This window comes from Felis catus, chromosome D3 (genome assembly GCF_018350175.1).
Source record: "Felis catus isolate Fca126 chromosome D3, F.catus_Fca126_mat1.0, whole genome shotgun sequence".
Lineage (NCBI taxonomy): Eukaryota > Metazoa > Chordata > Mammalia > Carnivora > Felidae > Felis > Felis catus.
Genome location: NC_058379.1, coordinates 77,293,565 through 77,311,648, shown reverse-complemented (window position 1 = coordinate 77,311,648; position 18,084 = coordinate 77,293,565).

Below are 18,084 nucleotides of genomic sequence, written 5' to 3'. Positions count from 1 at the left end.
CAGGAAATAGGGACTTCGTTCTCCCGGAGAAGAATTGCTCCCCAGCAGTACAAGGGCTCCCTGAGCGCCGTGAATCTTCATCTTCGCCTCTGCCCACACCACCCCCGCCATCCCCACCAGTTAGCACAATGCCTTTTACATCCCACAGTTGAAGTTAACTAGTCCCTGGGATGCCTGACTGTCCAGGCACGCAGCTCTTGATCTCGGGGTCGTGAGTTTGAGCCCCATGTCGGGCATAGAGGGAAGGAAAGAAGGAGGGAAGGAATTAACTAGTTATTTGTGAACTAAGGAATGGATAATAAGTTCACGGGCACCTAAAAGTAAACGTGTCCCAAAGCAAATGTAAGAGCTTTTGCCAGAATAGTGGATACTATAGTCTGCTTCCTCCAGAATCTCTCCTCAGGGTGTACGCCCCCCACCCCTGCCCCCCGCCAGCTGCTGACCACTCAGAGCTCAGTCCCTCCCGGCAGACTGCTTTGGAATGGTCTCACCTAAGTTTATTGCCACCCTTCCAGATAGCAAGCAACCAATGTCTGGCTGAGGTAGAGATACAAAGCCTTAGCCCTCTTGCCCTAATTGGGGCTAATTCTAAGGAGCCACCCAGTTCCAGAGCATCCTGTGCATTAGCTGAGGCCTTGGTCCCCATAGCACTGTGGCTACCTCTCATTTCACCTAATCCTGCCTTCCTCATGCCCTCACATATGTAACTCCAGACATTTTCCAGAGCCTGGTTCCAGGAGACTCAGCCCCAGACACCCCCCAGACCAGACCCACCCTCCCATTGACTCCACTCTCTGGTGGCACCAATCCCCCTCCTCTGCTCCATCACTGTGTGCTGTGGATTCGACCTCCCACATGTCTGTTCATTCCAGAACCTTCTCTCCACATCCACCACTGGATGCCACACCTCGCCCACCACTTCATTTCTCTTTCCCTGACCGATCTTCAGGCCCCCAACCTGGCCAACTTCCCATACATGCTCCGCATTGAAAACCCTGGGAGGTTCTGACGACACCTCTGTGTTGGCCCTCTGCGCAAACCTTTCCATTTCTCTCCATTGTCCTTAGAGTGAGGTCCAGACTCAGTAAATAATACAGCATCCCTTGCCCCTCCCTTCTCTATTCCAAGATGCAACCTCATTGAACTTTTTGTTATTTGAATGAGACCTGATTGCTCTCACTGTCTGGCCTTCACCCTGCTATTTCCTCTTTCTAGAGGACTTTTCCACCCTTCTGCAACCCCCTTTGTCTCACTCACTCCCTAGTGCTATCTTTAGGCTTAATTTATGTCACTCACTGGGGAAGTCTCCCCTGACCTCTCCCCCCCCTCCCCCCACGACAAGCTGAGGCTGGGTGCCCCTGATGTGTGTTCCTACATTGTCCTTTTCACACCATATTTGAGGTTTATTCAGCTCGCTCCAAGAGACAAGAAACTTGTGAGCTCAGACACAATGATAGTTTGGCTCGCTTGAGTTTTCCCACCGCACACAAAAAGTGCCACCACACACAAAGAGCCATTTAAAAATTAGGAGGCCAGGGGCACCTGGCTGGAGCAGGCAGTTAAGCGTCAGACTCTCGATTTCGGCTCAGGTCAGGATCTCACAGTCTGTGAGTTCGAGCCCCGCGTCAGGTTCTGTGCTGACAGCTCAGAGCCTGGAGCCTGCTTCGGATTGTGTCTCCCTCTCTCTCTGCCCCTCCCCCACTCACGCTCTCTCATTCTCTCTCTCTCTCAGAATTAAAGCTCAAAAAAAAAATTTCAAAAATGAATAAATAAGTAAAACATTAAAAAAAACTTTTTAAAGTAACTACAACTTAGGAGTTCAGATCATCAGGACTGATTAAATACCAACGGGATTTTTTAAATGACACTTAGAGATAGGAGATGATCAAATACTTTACAATGTTTGCTAACCTTAATGATAAATTTATTTGATGCCAAAAAACCCAAAGCCACATCTCATTGGGGAAACACGGGTTATTCCTGGAAAGGTAGAAAATATAAACAAATGTTGAAATATGAAAATAATAACCAGAAACTATGACTGCAAAATAAAATACTTTCATTTGTCAGCAAACAGTTGGAAGACGCTTAGAAAATATTGCTGTAGATTTGAAGAAACACGTATTAGAATAAATTACACAGTGTGGGAGGACTGCTCTACTATTGAAAGAAAAGTACAGCTATTTCTAACATGCCTCTGCTTAGGGTATATGTTTGATCCTGTTCCAATGATGACATTTCTGAAAAAAACATATTTTTTATGAACCACCAAATAAAAAGTTTTGCAGAGAAGGTATATTCTAAACAATAAGTGATTTCTTTAACGAAAACAATATGTGTATATAATTTTTTAAAGGTTTTTTTTTTTAGTACTCTGTAAACCCAACATGGGGCTCAAACTCACAACCCCAAGACCAAGAGCCACGTGCTTTTCCAACTGAGCCCCATCGCATATAATCTGTTCTTTAATGTGTAACAATAACAACTAAAAAAGCAGCTTCTCTACAGAAATGTAAAATTCTGGGATTAAGTTACAAAAATTCCAACACGCAAAATTAACCACTGAATCATGCACAGATAAGCTTTTGAAGCCAAGAAATTGAAGCCAGAAGTTTATACATTGCTACTGTCGGGGAGGAAGAATTCCCTCTGCTCCTCAAGGTCCTTCTAGCTAGACTAAGAATAAACACGACATGAGACAGATTAACAGGAGAAAAATCAAACTTAAAGTAAGAGGAATCCACACAGACGTGGAAATTCCAAACAGTGAGGCAAAATGATCTTATATGAGCTGAGAGGGGTAGAGTCTGAGGATACAAAGGTGAGAAAGACCATTAGGGGGGAGGTGAGAGGAGATGTTTGCAAAACAAAGGTTGCTCTGTTATGCAGATAAATTTCTTCGGTTCAGGGGAATCTCCGTTAACAGCTCTCTTCCTGGTACCTGCAGGCAGTTGAGGAATCTCCTGGGTTTGGACTGCTTTTGACTCAAAATAATGTTCTTGCCAAAGTGGGCATCTTGGGGGCGGCCTGCCCTTGGCCTCTATACTGCAGGATATTATCAGTGGAGTTAATTTCATTTTTAAAGGGGCGGGGAGAAGGAATTTATTCCTGTCCCTAAACTGGGGATGTTACTGCACTCCGAAAGAGAAGGCATTGACTACTGAAATCTTTTATATCACACAGCGGTTTGCTGGCTGTGTTATAGCAAAGAATTCAAAGGTGAGTTATTCACTGTAGTTTCAAATTCGCTGAACTTTTCTTTGGTAAATGCTGTCTGTAATATGCTATCCGGCAACTATTTCTTAGAACAAAAAGTGTTTAATCTGTCACTTTGAGGTAAAGAGAACATTTTAACCATGAAAACGAAAGTGACTGCTTTCAGGAAGAAACTCATGCTATGGAGAGAGCATTTTAGAAACAGGTGTTTGGAAATCACTCATAATTTGGTGCTAAAAATTATGGGGGCGCCTGGGTGACTCCGTCAGTTAAGCGTCTGAGTATTGACTTCAGCTCAGGTCATGATCTCACGGTTCCTGAGTTTGAGCCCCCTCGTTGGGCTCTGTGCTGACAGTGCAGGTCGTACTTGGGATTCTTTCTTTCCTCCTCTCTCTCTGTCCCTCCCCTGTTCTCAAAAATAAATAATTTTAAAAATAAATAAGTAAATAAAAATTACATATGAATATTACCTTTGACAGCTATCAGATGTGTATACTTAAACTGTCATGAACAGAATTTTCTTTTCTTTCTTTTTTTTAACTTTATTGGTTTATTTTGAGAGAGACAGAGAAAGTGCAAGCTGGGGAGGGGCAGAAAGAAAGGGGGACAGAGGATCTGAAGCGAGCTCTGTGCTGACATCAGAAAGCCTGACGCCGGGCTCGAACTCCCAAGCCATGAGATCCCAAGCCATGAGGTCAAATCAGACGTTTAACCGACTGAGCCACCCAGGAAATTCTTTAACAGAATTTCCTAAACCATTAACAATTACCAGATGAGAGATTGTGCTTTCAGTGTGCTTGAAGCTGTTTAAAATATAGAAATGCAAACGTAACATCTTCCAATTTATAAACGGATTCATCAACTAAATTTCAACTGAACCTTTTAGTTGGTAGATGAGATTGAAAAACAAGTGTTATGGGTCTCCTGGTTGGCTCAGTAGAGCAAGGGACTCTGGATCTCGGGGTTGTGAGTTTGAGCCCCACATTGGGTGAAGAGATCACTCAAATATAAAATCTTTATTAAATTTCTTTTAAGTAATCTCTATACCCCATGTGGGGCACAAATTCACAACCCCGAGTCCCATGCTCTACTGTCAGAGCCAGCCAGGCGCCCCTAAAAACCTTAAAAAAAAAAAAAAAGAAAGAAAGAAAGAAAAGGGGCACGTGGCTCTTGGCTGGCTCAGTCAGTGGAGAGTGCAATGCGGACTTTCGGGGTTGTGAGTTCAAGCCCCACTTTGGATATAGAGACTACTTAAAACTAAAATCTTTGTTTTAATTTTGTTTAATGTTTATTTATTTTTGAGAGGGAGAGAGAGAGACAGAGACAGAGTGCGAGCAGGGGCAGGGCAGAGAGAGACAATCCAAAGCAGGCTCCAGGTTCTGAGCCATCAGTGCAGAGCCTGACGTGGGGCTCGAACCCACAAACCGTGAGATCATGACTTGAGCCAAAGTTGGATGCGTAAAAGACTGAGCCACCCAGGTGCCCCTAAAATCTTTAAAAAAGACAAAAAAGTTTTAAAAAAGGGAAAACAAGCATTATCAGTAGTATGTGGTGAAAATAATCCACCCCTTCCAACGGTACATAACTTTGTGAAGCATCTTTTCTCCCTAGGATGGCCTAGGTCTTTAGATCACTTTATCATAAAGCATGTTTTATATTCAAAACTTTAATGAGAGCAAAATACTTCATACTGTTACTAAAGGAAATTTTAATCGCGTTGTTCAATCCATCAGAGTTTCAACCTTCTTTGACTTCTATTTTTATGTATGATTTGCAATATAATGACAGATCAGCATAGCACTCCCTGTGTTGAATTTGTAGGTGGATGTAGAGGTGTGACTGAGCAAGCCTTGAAAAGCCAGTGGGTCCAAAAAATTTCCTCGAGCGGACAAGGGCACTTTGAAAAGCGGCCCTCGTGAAAAGCACGGCACTTAGAGCCTGGATTTGGGGAAATAAACGGCACGTGGTGCTCCGTAAACCCGAGCCAAGCATCAGATAAATAACACCATCACACTCTCTTTGAGTTTCCTCCTCAGCCGCTCACCAAATGTCAAAGCTGCCTGGACTGCGACACCCGCGGCGAGCTCCCGGATCCCCCCTTTCTGGCAGTGCCTCTTCCCTGATCTTGTCCCTCCCAGTGCATCACACGGGGTCTCGACAAGCCGACCGCAGCCATGGAAAATTGAGAGCGTAAACCGCGACCAGCGAAGCTCCCTCGGGCCCCGGACGCCACGCACACACCGCTCAGCAGCTTTGCAGAGGGCGCTGTGAATACGCTCCAGGGGCTAACCATCTGTCCAGCTTCTTTTAACGAGGGCATCCTACTCTTTACCTTCTAACAAGAATTAACTCAAGGGGAATAATGACCCATTCTCTTGGGGCATAAAATAAACCCTCGGGGGCGCCTGGGTGGCCCCTTCGGTTAAGCGTCTTACTCTTGATTTCAGCTCAGGACGAGATCTCACGGTTTGTGTTTGTGCATTAACCCTTGTGTCAGGCTCTGCACTGAACACGAGGAGCCTGCCTGGGATTCTTTCTCTCCTTCGCTGTCCTCCCCTCCCCCACCTGCACGCGCTCACAGGTGCTCTCTATCTCCCTCTCTCAAAAATAAATAAGCATCAACAAACAAATTAGTTAATTAAGTCCGCTTCCCCTTTTTGGCTGCCTCCCTTAATGAAATGACGGTCTGAAAGATCTTCTCTACTTTGGGAATTCTCCATGGGACACCTCCCACCAGCCTCCTCTTGAACTTCTCTCTTCCCTTGACTTCCATGATGCCTTTCCCCTTGCCATAAAGATCATTTTGAGGCTTTCTTAGCTGATTCTTCCGCATTCATAGGATGGATTTTTCTCAGGGTTTTATTTCTGTTTTTTTCTTTAGTTTTTGTTTGTTTTAAGTAAGTTCTCCGCCCAATGTGGGGCTTGAACCCATGACCAGGAGATCTAGAGTCGCATGCTCTACCGACTGAGCCAGCCCAGTGCCCCAAACCTCCTCTTTTCCAAATCTGCACCTATTGGGTAAAAACATTGGCCCCCTACTGGGGCGCCTGGGTGGCGCAGTCGGTTAAGCGTCCGACTTCAGCCAGGTCACGATCTCGCGGTCCGGGAGTTCGAGCCCCGCGTCAGGCTCTGGGCTGATGGCTCGGAGCCTGGAGCCTGTTTCCGATTCTGTGTCTCCCTCTCTCTCTGCCCCTCCCCCATTCATGCTCTGTCTCTCTCTGTCCCAAAAATAAATACACGTTAAAAAAAAAAAAAATTAAAAAAAAAAAAACATTGGCCCTCGAGGTTTCCAATATCTATTCTGATGTTCCCCAAACGATGTTTCTAGTGTTACTCTCTCTAACTCCAGATCACAACGAATTGCCAAGTAGATTAGAGACCTCACTGACAATCACTTTAAACTCAGGAGGTCCAGAAATGTCTCTCTCCCTCTTCCACCGTCCCTTCTCCATCCTACTCCACATCCCCGAGGAGAGGGCTGACAGTTCTAACTGCGGCCATCACAGCCTTTGCCCTCTTTCTGTGTGCGTTGATGCCTTGTTTTAAGCAGTTGACTGTCACCGGGTCTCTTACAGAGACTTAAGGATCCACTAATCTCTTTTCAACCAATTTCTTCTCACCAACAGCCCTTTAGCAACCAGTTTATCATAGGAAATGCACAGCCACCATGCTCTTTCCTTCATCTAAAAGGAAAAGGTGCCTCTCGTCGGAAGCTGGCTCCCCAAATAGGACCCACACAACCAGTTGACAAGGCAAAACCAACTTGAAGGCTTACGATGGTAAGTCGGGGAGAAGAACACCTCAAAAGCTCAGGCAGTGTTTCAGAGACGGGTAGGGAAGGTCACAGTTTATTGAGAATTGGAAGCTTGGCTTAAGGTGGGTCTCTCAACGCGGGAACTTGGCTAAGGGATGGAAGAATTGAGGACTGGTGGAAACAGCAAGGTGAGGGCTTCGAGGTGAAGGATTCAAAGAATTTTAGAATCCAAACTCTTGGGTCCTTTCCATTGGGTCTTTGAAGAATTTCCTGTACCTAAGGAGCAAAGGTTCCCTTGGGCAAAAGAGTTTTGGAAGAAGAAAGAAATGCTAATTAAAACTACGAAAGAGCAAAGTAATGTTAATGTAGATACTAAGGTGTGGTTTCAGTTCTCAAGGAACAGGCTGGGGTCGGGGGTCAGGGAATAGCCAGGGTAGTTCTCCCGGATAAGGCCAGGGGACTGGAGAAGAAAGAGAAAACATCCCGCGGAAGGCGGAAGTATCTCAAAGTCTTCTCGAACCTACTAAATAATAAAGCATTTGGATAAATAAAAATCTCAGTAAAAAGATCTGATCTTTTTTTTTTTTTAATTTTTTTTTCAACGTTTTTATTTATTTTTGGGACAGAGAGAGACAGAGCATGAACGGGGGAGGGGCAGAGAGAGAGGGACACACAGAATCGGAAACAGGCTCCAGGCTCTGAGCCATCAGCCCAGAGCCTGACGCGGGGCTCAAACTCACGGACCGCGAGATCGTGACCTGGCTGAAGTCGGACGCTTAACCGACTGCGCCACCCAGGCGCCCCAAGATCTGATCTTTTTATCCTTATCAAATCCAGAGTCTTGCCATTAACGAGGGCCAAATCTTGCCATCTATAAATCCAAGACAATCACGGGACTGCTACGTGATCAGGTGGGTCGGATCTGGGAAAAGAACTGTTTCAACATTTAGTCTCAACCTATGTATTTACTTCAGTTTATTTTGAGAAAAAGCGTAAGCAGGGGAGGGGCAGAGAGAGAGAGAATCTCCCAAGCAGGCTCCAAGCCCTGCTCGGGGGTTGACCCCACGAACCGCAAGATCATGACCTGAGCCGAAACCAAGAGTCAGATGCTTAACCGACTGAGCCACCCAGGCGCCCCCCCCACCGCCCCACCGCCCCATTTATTCTTTCTTTCAAGATTTTTTATTTTTAAGTAATCTCTCCACCCAACATGCGCCTCGAACTTACCACCCAGGGATCGAGAGTCACGTGCCCCACCCACTGGGCCAGGCAGGCACATCTCTTAACCTCTCTATTTTGTGTTAAAATGTTTCTGTTGTTTCTGCTAGGAAACAGAAGGAAAAAAAAAACCTTCCTCTTTTATGACTTCCTAGGAAAGATGTGAATACACACTTGGAACCAAATAGAAAAAGCCCGTGAACAGATATAAAGCCAGGGAAGGCCTCCCTTCATTCTAGAGCTGGGGCTCTCTAGGTAGCATTTGGAAAAGCATTCGTAATCTGTCATCCAGGACACTGTCTGACAATGGACCCTCCAGTTGGGAGGTGTCCCTGCCAGTGTAGAAACAACAGGGGCTCTCACGCTCATGCCAAACTCTGATGCTTATGGGACGGGATTTAAACCAGCTCTTCCAGGGGCGTCCGGGTGGCTCAGCCGGTTAAGCGTCCGACCTCGGCTCAGGTCATGATTTCACGGTTCGTGGGTTTAGAGCCCCGCGTGGGGCCCTGTGCTGACGGCTCGGTGCCTGGAACCTGCTTCGGATTCTGTGTCTCCTTCTGTCTCCGCCCCTCCCCCACTAGCATTCCATCTCTCTCTTTCAAAAATCAATAAACATTAAACAATTTTTTTTTAATTTTTTTTTCAACGTTTATTTATTTTTGGGACAGAGAGAGACAGAGCATGAACGGGGGAGGGGCAGAGAGAGAGGGAGACACAGAATCGGAAACAGGCTCCAGGCTCTGAGCCATCAGCCCAGAGCCCGACGCGGGGCTCGAACTCCCGGACCGCGAGATCGTGACCTGGCTGAAGTCGGACGCTTAACCGACTGCGCCACCCAGGTGCCCCAACAAAAAAATTTTTTTAATAGAAACATAATGGTAAAGCAATCCTTCCATCTGACAACCAGCCTGCCTTGAGAGACCCCCAGCAGGACCCTCCAGCACGGAGCCGTGAGCCTAAGGTTGTAGAGATGCCCTCCAGCCATGCCCAACGTGGAGCTTTGAGGCTGACTTCCATTCTCAGGCCATGGTCAACAGTCCCCCATCATTACTTCGTGCCCACTCTATGTCCTTTTCCACCACTTGGACTTTGGTAAGCACATCATAGAATTAGAGCCTGAGTAGCTAATAGAACTCTGAGCAAGAGTTACACCACCCGGCTGTGGCTATTAAGTGGCTGCTGGTGCAGAGCCCGAGTCTTTTTTTATTTTTATTTATCTATTTATTTTTAACTTCATTTATTTTGAGAGAGAGTGTGCACGCTTGAATGAGGGAAGGGGCGGAGAGAGACAGGGAGAGGGAGAGAATCCCAGGCAGGCTCCACGCTGTCAGCACAGGGCCTGACCTGGAGCCCGATCTCACATCCGTGAGATGAAGGCCTGAGCCTATACAAGAGTCAGACGCTTAACCAACTGAGCCAGCCAGGCGCCCCCGGGGCCTACGTCCTGAAGCTAGATCTGCGAGTCCGCTCTCGTGGATGCCACGGATATCTACCTGCCTGACTCCCTCCCTGACCTCTCTGCCCAGCTGTCACTTTTTCAGAGGGCTCTGCCCAGCTGTCACTTTTTCAGAGGACGCTTCTCTGACCACCGTAACTAGAATGGCACGCTTGGGGCGCCTGGGTGGCGCAGTCGGTTAAGCGTCTGACTTCAGCCAGGTCACGATCTCGCGGTCCAGGAGTTCGAGCCCCGCGTCGGGCTCTGGGCTGATGGCTCAGAGCCTGGAGCCTGTTTCCGATTCTGTGTCTCCCTCTCTCTCTGCCCCTCCCCCGTTCATGCTCTGTCTCTCTCTGTCCCAAAAATAAATAAACGTTGAAAAAACAAAAAATTTAGAATGGCACGCTTATATCTCCAGCTGACACTTTCCTCTGCTTTATTTGGCCCGTAGCACTTACCTCCAACTGGCTTTATTTTTAAGGTCGCCGGATAAAACACATGCCGCCTTCAGGACCTACTTCCACTACAAAGTCATCCGTTGTTCATCTGGGATTCAAATTTAACTGGGCGTCTTGTATTTTTATTTGCTAAATCTGATAGCCCTCGTTATATTGCGTCTTTCCCTCCCACTCCAGTAGAAACTCCGGGAGACATAGATGTGGTCTGTTGGATTCGCTGCTCTAAATCCCCAGCATCGAGTGTTCTGGGGCCTTGTCAGGGCAACACGGCACCAACCGAGGCCTTAGGGCTAACAGGGCAACGCATGCCACATTCCCATCTGGCTTCCGCTGTCTCCTTGGAAAATTTCCAATTGTAACGGGGATTCCAAGGATGTAAACGTTTGCTTTCTGGTCCAGATACTGGATTAAGACCACCAGTACATACCAACCTGCCAAACCCCGGGCAAAGGACAGCTTACAAATCCTACTGACACAAATCTGAATTGAGTCATAAATGTGGCAATAAAAACAGAATCCTTTTTTTTCTTTAAACCGATCCCTCCCTATCGGTTCCTTGTCCCGCCAAGCAGCCCCCATCTACAATCACCAGATTTCCTTCCCCAACTGCATTCACTCTGTTACTCCTCTATTGAACTCTCGTTCCCATAAGCTAGGAAACAAAACTACATCCATCAAATACTGTCCTCAACAGCTAGCCTTTAAAATGCACGGACGTGTCTGGGGTGATAGTTTGGGCAGCTTCATTTGATGTTCTGACAACTGAGTATTGTTAGTTTTGACTCGGTTACTTAGAGGAGACTTTGTAATTCTCCCCCAATCACTCATGTGTATTTACTCAGCTAAGTAACTCTTGTGACCCGTGGCATTCCTCTCATGGGTCTTTTCCAGAGGCAGGAAGCCAGAAAGGCAGTGGAAGCTTAAACACACCTTTTCTACCCAGCAACAGAATATGAGAACTTCTTGCATGGTTTAAACTGGATGAGTTTCCACCCAGAAGGAAGTAAACTAAGATTTTTTTTTTTCTTCTGTCTCTTTCCCCATCCCACCCACTTGGAGAAAAGAAGGAAGGGAAGAGAGGGAGGGAGGGAGAAGGAGGAAAGAAAGAAAACGGGAAGACATCTACCTTATACAAATAAAATTGCCATGTATTTTTTTTCTTGCTAATTCCTTTGAGCTGTGCCTTACTTAACCCTACAGCATAGTTCTGGGTAATGCCTATCTCTGTCCACCTTGAAGTAAAATGACCAAATCCCAAGAACACAGTGGTGGGATACAGGAAGAAAGTGAGGCTAACCATCCAGACAGATGCTTTTGAAAACCTGCCCAGAAAATTTTAACGATCCAAGAACCGACCCCATAAAGAAAAAGTCAAAACAGGTGACAGACTTAGACAGCCAGGCATGATGGGGCTGCGGTTTAGAATACAAATACCAGGGGTGCCTGGGTGGTTCAGTCGGTTGAGCGTCTGACTCTTGGTTTCCGCTCAGGTCATGATCTCACCATTTCGTGGGTTCAAGCCCTGAGTTGGGCTCTGTGCTGCCAGTGCAGAACCTGCTTGGGATTTTTCTCTGCCCTGCCCCAATTCATGCTGTCTCTGTCTCTCTCAGAATAAATAAACTTGGGGTGCCTGGGTGGCTCATTCGGTAAGCGTCTGGCTTTGGCTTAGGTCATGATCTCACGGTTTGTGGGTTCGAGCCCCGCGTCAGGCTCTGTGCTGACAGCTCAGAGCCTGGAGCCTGCTTCCGGTTCTGTGTCTCCCTCTCTCTCGCTCTTTCTGCCCCTCCCCTGCTCACATTCTGTCAACCTCTCTCTCGAAAAATAAACATTAAAAAAAAATTTAAAAATAAATAAGCTTAAAAAAAGAATTCTAGAATAGAAATACCAGAGAAAGCATATGCTGTGCCGCTTTGCATTAGCTCTCTTGGGAACCGATTATGCTGTGTCCCACATAACATGGTTTCTGAAGTTCATAAAACGTTCCCCTGCCTTAACGGGCACATGTTCCGTATTCTGAAGTGCCTTTACACTCTCAGTAGTACTGGAACACAGTGAAGGCATCCGTGTGCTTTGGGTGGGTCGGACTCCCCCCTGTGCTCTCAAGGCTCTAAACCACAACCTGCCAGTTTGCTATGCTTCTATGGTTCTTGTACCTCTTGGATTTTCCTTGAGCTGTCAGGAGTCCCTTCTGCCTTTCCTGGGGGACTCCTTTTCTAATCAGCTATGGAAACCAAGTAACCAAGTTTGCAAGGAAGCATGACTAACCTGAGAGGTGGAGCCCACGCTCCTGGAGTTTCCACCTTCTGGCAATTTCTAAGCATCGCCTCCGCTCCGCATTCCTCAGGTGTGTTTTAGAAAGCCGCCTTTGCAGCGGACTTAGCTGACCTCTTGGTGTGTGAGTGGGAGCAGAGGACACCCAACACTTATGGGGCACTCACTCTATGCCAGGTCCTGTCGAAGCACTTTGCTCAGTACGTATCGTCTCATTTAACACACATTCTCTCACACAAACCTCCGAGTTGAGTCCTGGGATCGTCTCAGTTTACAAACGAGGCTTTCTTGAGCTCACAGCCTTCAGCAATGGAGTCAGCACTCAATCTCAGGCGGGCTGGCGCCATGTTCCGTTGACCACTGCTCAACATGGAGTCCAAGCTTGAAAGTCCTGAGTCATCCAAAGCCCTCCGTTAGCCTTCCCACCATGCTCTAATTTTTGTTGAGCCTGTGGAACCCTGTCTCCTAATACCCCATGTCTCTTAGGACAAAAATCCACTCCTTTATGTGCTCCAACCCTTGCTTACCTCCCCAGCTTCTCAGGCCCACATCCTCTGGCAAGGAGCACTCCCATGGTTCCTCGTGGTCTCCCTGCTAGAAGAAAGTCTTTCTTGCCTTGAGAGCCCTGCACCAGGGCTCTCCGCTTCACCTCTGCTGGCCTCTTACTCACTGTTCATTACCTCTGGGTAAACTCAGAGACCTGGTCACTGACTTGGGTCCTCCAGCTAGGAGATCCATTAACACCTGTTTCCCCAGTCTTGGGTTTCTTCCACAGGAGCAAGGTTGCTTATTTGCCTACCCCCTGTGGACTGTAGAGTTAAGATGGGACCCTCTGTCTGATTCGCCATTAAATCCCCAAAGAGTAGCCATAACCGTTATTCATTCAGCAAATGGACCAAGCTCTGTGTGTACCCGGGATTTTCTCATTTAACCCTTCTTCAAGGACTACTTCATTTAAACTTCCTAACAACTCACTGGACAATCCAGTTTATAGATTAGGAAAGTGAGAGGTAGTTTTCTTGTTTAAAAAGAAATTGCTCTAGGTATCCCTGGACACTCCAATACGCCTTCATTTAATGGATACCTGGAGGACCTAGTGGGCCTTGGAGGTATCCAGACTGGGCTACCCCCCACGGAACTTAGAAATAAGGTCCAAAGTTTGCCTCCTTAGAGGTGAACTGTTAAAAAAAAAAAAAGCTCCTATGAAAGTCCTGAAATAGACAAAGTCCTATTAAGAGACAAAGCCTGCCAAGGCAAGACTAGACTGTAATCTAATTGAAGCCATTAGCATATCTAAAGAAAGAATGTGTCAATCACACGAAGGGGGGCGGTGAGCTTAGAACTTTGGGAGAATCGACTCTAGTCTGTATCCTTCTTTGACTGCGTCCACCCAGAACCTTCCCGGGCTGAAGGCGCCAGCTAATGTGGCTGGTGGAGCCGGGCTCCAAAAGGATGCACCAGCCGCTGAATCACCAGCTTACCTCCCCCGCTCGAGTTCCAGCAACCCGTTTGCAATTCCGCTTCCGCCTGCAGGCAGAAGCTAATAATAGCTCCCATGTGTTTGGTCTCCATCCTGTGCTGGGCACCTTGAGTACACTGCTTGTTGCATTTTGGCCCCACACAGCCCAGCTTCCGGCCAAGAACCCAGGCCTGGGAGAGCTAGAGGACTTGCCCAAGGTCGAACTGCAGATCCCGGGAAAGAGCTGGAGTTCGGATGCGGGCTCGCCCAGCTCCAGGATGCAACATTACTTGGCCCCTCCTTGGCACACACCGCCCACGAGAGCATGCCTGGGCCGAGGAGAGCTGGGTTTCTCTTCGTAGAAAATAGCTAAGTTGGCATTCTGGTTTATGCTTCTGCCTTATGCCCCTGCCTTCCTCCACCGGCCCTCCTGTGATCTCTGCTTTCAAAGCAACCACCATCATTTCTGGGCACCTGACATACCGCTAGAGACTGTAGGTAGAATAAATAAATGGGTGCTTTCCTCAAACCGTTTAACAAAAGAAACCATTTAACATCCCAACTGTTACACTTTCCCCAGTGAAAGGGATAATCCGCCGTTATGGTGGCAGGACAGCAGGTGAACCTGGGACCCGGATGTCTATTGATTGACCCTGTGCACTCGCAAGTGACTCTGGGAAGAGGCATCTGAAGTCTTGGTTCCGGCATTATATAGCTGTGCGACCTTGGAAAAGTCACTTAACCTTTATAGCCTATGCGCTGATGGGCACCCAATTCACGATTTTAGCTGTTTTCCCCTCAGCTCTCTACAGACAGGACTGCAGTGATAAGAGAGCAATACAGTGAGAAAAATCTGTGCTGAAACCTGGTGACCTGTATTGTTCATTCCCTTTTCTCTGCTCTCACTCCCCTCTCCCAGGCTCTTCAAACACGCGCCACTGCCTCATTAAAGACTGAAAACCATCCCATTAGGTCCAAATGCATGGAAACATATTCATGATTATTCAAATGATCCCCCGTAATACAGTATAATCAACACCGGCTTCATAAATATTCATTTTCGCCGTGCTAATCACTATGTAATCTCACAAGAGGGTGTGTCTATAATCCTCTCCCCTTTTGCCCTCCCCCCCCCCCCCCCCCCCCCCCCCGCCTTTGTCTGAGAGTCTTTTCTCCACTGGTTAAACCTCGTAAGGTCTTCCTAGGTCTTCTCAATCTCATTCACGGTAAAGATATTTCTGGTTCTGCCCTTAAGCTTTATTTACCTGTCTTTTTAGGCCCTTGTACAGAAGGTTATCTTTGTTCTGTAAAGTATGTCTGACCGAGGCCCCACAGCTCTAGGTTCTCAGGCATTAATACTTCCTTGATATGCCCTATAATGGATAAGAGAGGTTCTCTTCACATTTATAAGTGGGCGTCCCCTGGCAGAGCAGTGTGCCTGCACTGGAGGACCACCCGGAAGAGTGACCCCTTACAGTCCAGTGGAGGAAACAATGCTCTGTAACCACACAGAATGAGGGGCGCCTGGGTGGCTCAGTCAGTTAAGCATCTGACTCGACTTTGGCTCAGGTCACGATCTCACGGTTCGTGAGTTCAAGCCCCGCGTGGGGCTCTGCACTGACAGGGTGGAGCCTGCCTGGGATTCTGTCTCTCCCTCCTCTGCCCCTCCCTGGCTGGCTCTTTATCACTCTCTCAAAATAAATAAAAATAAACTTCAAAAAAAAAACAAAACCATAACACGCAGAATGAAATAAACACAGTGGACTTAACAAGGCAAAAGCTAGCATGGAGGCAGCAGGATCTGGGGGGAGAAACTGGAGATAATGAGAGAGGGGGCAAATCGGGCCTGAGAGGCATTCAGAGTTTCTATTCCAGTTTTGTACCTGGATAGTCACCCTCAGGATCTTTTATCCTCATCTGGCGGGGGTCTGTCTCTCCCAACTTGACATCAGTCATTGATTGCAGCCACCATGTACTAGGTTAGGGAATGAGCAGGAATTCGAGCCAGGTGGAGAATGAGGAAGATCCCTGTTAAGACCAAATGAGTTGGTGGAAATTAATCCTTTAAATGAAGTCCCCAAGGAGCTTGTTTCCAGTCACTAGGACTTGGCACAGTGACACGGAAGAGCCCTAATTCACGCAAGGAAAGGCATTTGCAAACATAAACCCACGGGGAGCAGCACACAGGGTCAGTGGTATTCTCGTTTGTTATTGGTAGTGCCCAGAATAGACGCCCAAATAGCGTCTCTCTGTGCATTTGATGGTAAGAAAGTGTCTACGCCAAAAGACACAGGGAACGAGGAATATTTTTATAGCGAAAGACTGGAAATTCTAGAATGGGACTAGAAAGAACAAAATCGAGGGGGAAAAGGATGATGGCGGCTAACTAGTTCAGCCGCTAGGCACAGATAGGAAACGTAAGTTTTCCATATCGTGTGCAACTCTCTACGATATAGGGAAATTTCGCTGCTGTCTTTAATTGTATGGGACAACCATTTTACTTTTCAAGCTTGTCAGTGTGTAAGGAAAACCCCCTGTTGCTTACAGCTTGAATAACAAGCATTCTTTGCGAGTGAGAGGCAAGTTTCTCCTAAGCACCTACAGGACGAAAATGATCGGGACATAGTTTCTAAAGCAATATTTTCAGCAATTTGGGTTGTCTTCCTACAGGCGTAAACATAAGCTAGCTTGCCAAAGAAAGCCTCTTTCTGCAGGAAAGAGAAACGTGGTAGAAAGAGCACGTGGGGTGACAAAAACCTTTGTCAATTTTTCACGCTTGATTTGTTAGCGGTTTCAGAGAGCTAAGTAATACTATTTTCTATTCCCAAGAGGTCTCATACCTGAGATTTGCAACATTATTTCTAAAATCAACATAGCTTTTTTCTTCCCAGGAATTGTCCAAAAAAACAGGGGTCCCTGGTTTGATTTAATGAGATTTACACAAAGGGAGTTGTCAGTAACCACAGAAACAGGGCAGCGTTTTTATAATGATTGTGCTTGAATTGTATTCCAGTCTGAAAAGAGTCTTTTTAATTATAGGGTTTTAGGGTGGGGGGAGCAGAAGGGGGGGGAGCGGGGAGTGCCCTTAGTTTTTCATGGCAAGAGATTGAAATGTCTTTTATCTATTTAAAAGGATAGCAGGTGGGCTCCACTAACAAGTCTTAACCCCAGGACTTGGTTTAACCCTGGAGAAAATGTTTTTCATTTTCAACCCTATATATTTGCTGGTTCTTCACTTCTTTAAATTGCAAAGCTCTTCAAACGGAGCTTAGCGGGCCTGGCAGAGCGGAGCAAGGTTCAGCCAAGGACGGTTCACCGGGTTCAGAAATACCTGTGCATAACAGAGTTCCTGGAGGGCTCAATTTAGTTTTGCAGGGGGCCAGGCCCCGAATCCGCGGTTGCCAGGCCATGGGAGGTGAGCTGCTTTGAAGCTGACGTTGAAGCCTGAGACCCGGCCTCCTGGTTTAACAGCGCGTGAGCTGGGGTTTTGGACAATATTGGGTAATTCCAACGCGTCTGCATTGCTCTAGTTTAATTTTTCACTTCAAGCTTGACGACATCTAGGGAGAAGCAGGGTTTAGTTAGTATTACAAATATTCGGTAGAGGACTCAATCCCACCACGAAAGGTCAAGGCTTAGAGCCCTCTTCCTGTGTGCGTCATGCTTGGAGATCCAATAACCCTTTGGGTTCTGATCTTCTCAGGATCAACTCCTCGTCCGCCATTCATTCTCCGTTTCTTTTTTATTAAGTGTATCGAGGTAGAATTTAATGTACGGTTTAACTCTTAAAGCAAATGGGATGGCATCTCAGTGGATTCACAAAACAGAGGGTTATTTTTCATTCACATCACGGCTTCTGCTGCTCAGATGGTTCTCCTCCAAGCAGTGACTGAGGGATTCTGGCTGTCCCCATCTTGTGGTTCTGCCATCTCGACGAAAAAAGATACCCAAATGGCCAATAAGCACAAGAAAAAATGCTCAGCGCCATGAATCATCAGGGAGATGCACGTTCAAATCATCACAATATCATTACATGCCTTCCAGAGAGCTGAAAGTTACTTTCTTTTTAAACTTTTAAACGGATTTTTTTCGAAGTTTATTTATTTACTTTGAGAGAGATAGACAACACGAGTCAGGGAGGGGGGCAGAGAGAGAGAGGGAGAGAGAGAATCCCAAGCAGGCTCCATGCTGTCAGCTCAGAGCCTGACATGGGGTTCGATCTCACGAACTGTGAGATCATGACCTGAACCGAAATCAAGAGTTGGACACTTAA